Genomic DNA, 6,600 nt, shown 5'->3' with positions numbered 1-6,600 from the left:
ACATTCAGAACTAAGCCTGAAAAGATACCTCTGTATTCAAAAATACAAATACCATTGTAATTCTCCAAAAGATAGCAATTTAGAGTAGGATTTTTAACTCCTCATGGGGCCTACGAGTCTTCTGATACTGTTTGCAATTATTCCGCGTATATACATACATGCGTTTTTCTCTGCAAGTTGTTCTAATGAACAAAGTCCTAAGGTAGAAACTGGTAGCAGTTCGATCACACTCCTGGGACTCCAGTCTTATCACTGGGTGACATCAAGTCAACTGGATGTCAAAAGTACTATGGATACCAGACCAACAAGATCTTCTCCCATTCGTCCTCCCTCACAGCAGCTGCAAAAGCTGTTGTCCACAGGCTTTCTCTCCATCAGACTTGCCTTCCTACTCTTCCATGTAGGGGAATAAAGAGGTAGACAAGACAACCACACACTGAGAACACAAAAATTATGATTAGATCTGTCTGATCAAAAAGAAGTTTCCCTTTCACTTCTTACGTAAATTCATTAAATTAAAAATTACAACTTTATCATGAGGCTCTAGATAGCACAAAAATAGCAAAGCGGTAATGAAATACTATCAGTCTCTCAATTTGGAGAGTCTTTTTTCGAATATCCAGGAAATCTATGGGACCATATAAAGAGTCTGGATACCATGATTAACTCAACATAGGTACAACGAGGCATTCTTTTGCTAAAATAAGGTGCTTCCTGTCATGTCTTGATAAATTAAAATAGAACTCTTCCACCTTCCTCAACTTCCTTCTATATTTTCTCCCCTTTCTCTGAACTTCAATACCAACCTACTGGGGCACCTGGGTGGCTCAGTTGGTTGAGCGTCCGACATCGGCTCAGGTCATGATCTCACAGTTTTATGAGTTCAAGCCCCATATCAGGCTTGCTGCTGTCCATGCAGAGCCTGCTTCAGATCTTCTGTTCCCCTCTCTCTCTCTGCCCCTTCCCTGCTCCCACTTGTATTCTCACTCTCAAAAATAAACAAAAAAAATTGTTTAATTTAAATACCAACCTTGCTACAATTCTGTTGCTTCCTTAATTTTTTTTTAATTGGCAAACATATATATTTCCAAAGGGGAGTACAATTTGCCCACAATTTCACCTAAGACACAGCATGGGGTTTTCTGTTTACTCTTAAAGAAGTGAAATATCAACTTCCTCAATGAAAGCTTCTAGAAGTATAGCTTGAAATCTATACACAATGGCACCCTAAACAACTCACCAGGGAAAATGCCACAACCCACAGCTGTTACAAACTGCCTGTAATTCAAAACTCTCTCAAAGCTGTTTCTTAGCAGGACCTACATCGCCTAATACAATCATTTGCCAAACTTTCTTTTAAGGTTTTGGTTTCATAAAATTGATTTAGAGTAAATCTGTGACAGGATGACAGAGAATATGGTGTCCCTTCCCAGGGAAATCTAATGTAAGATAGTTCAAGATATGGAGGAGGTGGGGGAAGGGGGGACAGGGTGGGCTACATTTTTTAACTGGCAGCAAATTTCCTCTTCAGAAGAAAAATGGCTTTTCTCTGATGGCCTCTTTGGTTATGAAAGGGAAAGCACACAATAGCATGATCAAGGACATGACAATGAGAGAGCTGAATTGTTCTACATTTTTGTATGAAAGGAGTTTTGTGTTGCCAGAAGCAAGGAGAACATTTCCGATTAGAGAGGCAGAAACAAGAGAAGGAGAAAGAAAAAAAAATGGTAGTTGGCAGAAGGCCAGGGAGCTGGACTTTCCAAAACAGGGGCAACAAATATTCAATTTTGAGTCATCTCCTTCAGTGCAACTCCCATTTTTACCATAAGATCTTTATGAAATTTCCTACTTTCATGAGTGGTGTCTGAGGTAAATGAAGGAGAAAACACAGTGTTATACATTTTGGTTGACTCAGGGCTTAGCAAAGGGAATAGTCAAGGTGACAGTCAATTTGTCCATTCGTGGGTTCGAGCCCCGCATTGGGCTCTGCACTGACAACGCAGAGCTTACTTGAGATTCTCTCTCTCCCTCTTTCTCTCTCTCTCTCTTCCCCTCCTGCATCTCTCTCTCTCTCTCAAAATAAATAAATAAACTAAAAAAAAAGATACAGTGAATTTGAAAATTTCGAGAAGCAGGAAATCAGATGAATAAATGAATAAGAGGACCAAGTCCTCCTCTGGGAATCCTCAGAGATGTCCAAAGGATGCTGTGTCACTTAGAATTTGTCAGACAAGCAGAGCCACTATATGGGACTTACTATAAGGATTACACCTTAGACAATTGTGGGAGATGTTGAGGAATTCTATGGAAGGCTGTTGTCTCCTCATCTGATGTGGGCCTGAAGTTTCTGTAGAGCCTCAGGACAATCAGTTGGGAAGAAAAGCTGGACACGAAAATGAGAAAGCAAGGACAAACTGGAACCCACAAGGCAAGATGAAACCCTCGTCTCTCCCTCACTACCTCTAACCTCAACAACACAGGTGACCTGCAGAATGAGTTGTCACTCTCCACCATGCAGTTGCACACACATCTGACCTAAGATCCCGAGAAGCTGAAGGAGCTGATCCAGCAGGAGCTGGATGAGCCATGGGCCCGGCTGCTGCCTCGACCAAACAAGATGCACCAGTAGATTAGTGACAATGCACCTGAACTCTGAGAGCGACAGGTACCTCATGCCAACCAGCAAATACTGGCCCACTATGGGCAGTAGTGAAAGGAATCACTCCCATTTTCACACGGTTTTCCTGGACCTGTACCCGGGTCCTAGTGATACAAGAAGTAGCACCATATATTAATCATCAACTTAGAGCATATACCACATCCTGGATGGCTTTACCTCAACCCTGCAAGGTGTTGCTACCTGGATGGCACGAAAAGGAAATCTTCAAAAGGCTTTTCCAGCATTCTGTCAGGACAGCAAATTCAAGTGATCGGGAACACAGTAAGATCAGTGAATTCCACTAGCATGAGTCCATTGCTACACTCCAACTGCTATTAAATGAGTTTCTTGGTCAGGAGCAAGGCTGTGGGAATACTTTGCTACAAATCATATTATGTAAGTCCACAGATGGTAGTCTTGGCAAAAGCACTGAGGGCACAGAAAACAAAACAGGAGGTGTCTCTTCCAGTGAGAACAAAGCACTGCCTCTTCCAAGACGGATGTGGTCCATCCACCTGCCACCAGGTGGCTGTCTCCTCCTTTGGGGAATGATGCTACATCAGGGGCTCAGAGTTCATCTCTGCTGTTGGCAGGTTGATCACACAGAAGTGATAGTAGACAGATCAGTCTCAGTAAGTAGAAGACCATGTTGCTGAGTCCATTCCATAACCTCCATCCCTGACACTATGGCCACTGTGTTCACAAGCCCATTGGGCAAGGGTGAATGACATCTGCAGAGCAGAGCATCTTGTCCACCTGATTATTAAGATCCTCCTCTACTGAGGTTGCTTTTTGATGAATAGTCACGTGGGACAAACATCTTCATGTCCTGTGCCAATTCAGAAAAATCTACCCATACACCTCCTACTCACCATTTTCCAGTTGTTTCTTCTTGGGGGGACCTGTTGTAGATGGCCCCCCAGCAGACTCTAAGTCAAGGGTGGGTGATGGTCCAAGGAGGTCGATGAAATAACCCAGAGATAGCAATCAAGACCTAGGTTTACTGGGGGAAATTACATACAGGGAGCCCAGGAGCAGCCAACCGGACAAAGTATCCACTGCTAGGATCTACATGCATCAAGTTTTTATAGGGCAGCAACTTAGGCCAGCAACTGTCTGTAGCCTCTTCCTCCTTGCACAGCCAGCATTGCAAGGACATCAAGTTCTGCCCTTCAGACACTCTTTGTTACAAAGGAGATGCTCCAGGTTGGCCGCCTCCAGAGCCCCCGACCTTGGATGCTGAACAACATGTTCTTCTGCACATACTTCTTGATGGGAACATAGAGAGAGGACGGGATTTCTACATTCTTAAGATAGTGATCAGCAGGGACCTTCAGGGTGTACCTGCACAAACAAGCCTTCCAACACATACCATACAGACCCAAACACTGAGCACAAGACACTGGCCATCTAGTCAAACCACTGGCCACTGTCTATGAGTCAATATAGAGCCATACCTTGAACCATCTTTTCTTCCAAGAAAAATGAATAACTGAATATATTCCTTGACGCACTGTACAACAATAGAATTTTTCCTTCACTGCTATACTTCAGAACCACCTCAGAATGGGCCAGTAGTACTGAGCTACCTGCTCTGGGGATGTGCCAGCACATCATGCAGACCTATAAACCAGGCCTGAAGTTTTCTCCTCCTCTGTCAACGTTAGTCATAGGGAACTCCATATGAGGCCATATGTGTGAATCAGGAAAGAGGAGACAAGGTAGCAACGGTCCATAGGCATCTGGGCCACCTACTCATTCAACTTACTTACACATTCAGCACCTGCGCAAGCTCTGCTGAATGCCAGCTTTGTGGTTTGGTGGGTCGGTCATCACCAGGTTTATCAGAGACAGCGAGTGTTCATTTGGCGGCCCATGGCCAAGTGTTTCTCCAAAGAATAGCCATCTACCAAGCATGGCAGAGCTCTGCTCTAAAATTCTAAAGGAGGTGTGCAAAAAGGCTCCTGCCAGAGCTCCATACACATCTCAATCTACACGGACATTTCAAGTACCATCAGATCCACTAGGTCACATGGCAGAACACTTTACACAGCAACCTGGACCTGTTGCAGAGCCTTCTCTTTTTCTGGATGATATTTTGGCCCATTTCTGTAATCACCTGAATATACACATGTTATACAATCACTTCTATTTTTCTTCACAAATTGAGAAATTAAGTAAGAAAAAGGAGCTATTTATTACGTGCTCCTCAAAAACTCTAACACATATGGGGACTCTGGCTATCCTTATTATATGTAAGGAAAAGGTAGCCCCAGAAAGCCGTCATCCTTCAGGCCACCCAGTGACTGACATGTGTAAGATACAGGTCCTGAAAATGGAGGAAAGGGCCAAACAATGAGGACTATAAGACCACTTCTCTGACACCAGAACAATTTGTTATAAAGTAAAAAATTCAGTTAATCATCCCTTTGGTTTTTTTCTGCGGCACGAAGCATGCAGTTTGACTGATGGACCAGTCATTCTAGTCCCACAGACTGTAAATAACAATCGTATGCTTCCATGAAAAGGGAGGCCTTCGGTGAAATGGAGAATCATTTTGACTATGTGAACGTTATAGTTCCAAACTATTTGCTTCTTATCGTATTTACTTTGTATTCTTTCAGGCCCAACTGAACAAAAATGCTAATTTAACCCAGTTTAAAAAACAAAGAGGACAGAGACTTGAAATGGGATCGTTTTTATTCTTGTCATCTCCGCCTCGGACATAGACATTTAATATTTAAATGTTATTCCCTGTGAGACCTGGACTTTCAGCATTTTGTGGCTATGACAGAATTCAAATTCCAGATTCTACCTTGTGTGAAAATATCATTTCAAAGTGTGTGCCCCAGGAGAATAATAATAAACCTGAGTGTTGGCATTTTTTAAAATGAACTTTTTTCAGAGGTCTCTTAAAATATAGCTTATTCTCTCTCCTTCGTAGACACCAGAAGTGAAGCCATGATGCCTCTGATTTTCCCCCACATTCATTCTGAACCTGTTACCAAACTACTTATTGTAAGCAGAATGAGTAACTGCAGAAGAAAGTAAGATGATTGTGTCTGCATTTAATACATTAATTATAATATATGATAATGCGCTAACCTTGCCCTTTTATTCTAATTTAAAACGTTACATTAATTGTCTCTAATTATAATTTGACTATTAAAAACATGTCTGTTGTTTTCCTTTGTTATTAGTATAATCCGGAAAACACCTGCCCACAATCTACTAAATACTAAGGTTGCAGTGATTAATAGTAACAAATCCTATGAAATCACTTTTTATCCTCAAGCAGTCTGAATAAATTGGGCCATTAAAATAGCTGAGCTTAAATGCTACGTTGTTCTGGCATGTTTCATAAGGCTGCATAAATTGTCACTCTGCATCCCCTAATTCACATAGTGTGAGAAATGGCAGCATTGCAGGATCTAACCATACAGGGTCCGCTACTGACTGTGGCCTGGCAGGGCTTGGTGGGCATGTCCTTCGTGACAACATTTATAAAATTATGGGAAGCAATCCTTTTGAGATTTTCTTTAAAGATGATTTTCTTGGGGCGCCTGGGTGGCTCAGTCGGCTAAGCGTCCGACTTCCGCTCAGGTCACGATCTCGCGGTCCATGAGTTGGAGCTCCGCGTCGGGCTCTGGGCTGATGGCTCAGAGCCTGGAGCCTGCTTCTGATGCTGTGTCTCCCTCTCTCTCTGCCCCTCCCCCGTTCATGCTCTGTCTCTCTCTGTCTCAAAAATAAATAAACGTTAAAAAAAAATAATAAAAAAAAAAAAAAAAGATGATTTTCTTCTTTGGATTCTTCCAGGCTTTTTGCATAGTGGCTATGGAACAGTATTCAAATGACTTCCTGGAAGAGAACTGACATGAAGAAAATACACACTAGGGGCTCTGTATTTTGACACATGCCAGAATGGCCATCGAATTTCTGTG

The sequence above is a fragment of the Panthera tigris genome, chromosome B4 (assembly GCF_018350195.1).
Source record: "Panthera tigris isolate Pti1 chromosome B4, P.tigris_Pti1_mat1.1, whole genome shotgun sequence".
In the NCBI taxonomy this organism is placed as follows: domain Eukaryota; kingdom Metazoa; phylum Chordata; class Mammalia; order Carnivora; family Felidae; genus Panthera; species Panthera tigris.
Note: the sequence above shows the minus strand (reverse complement) of the source record.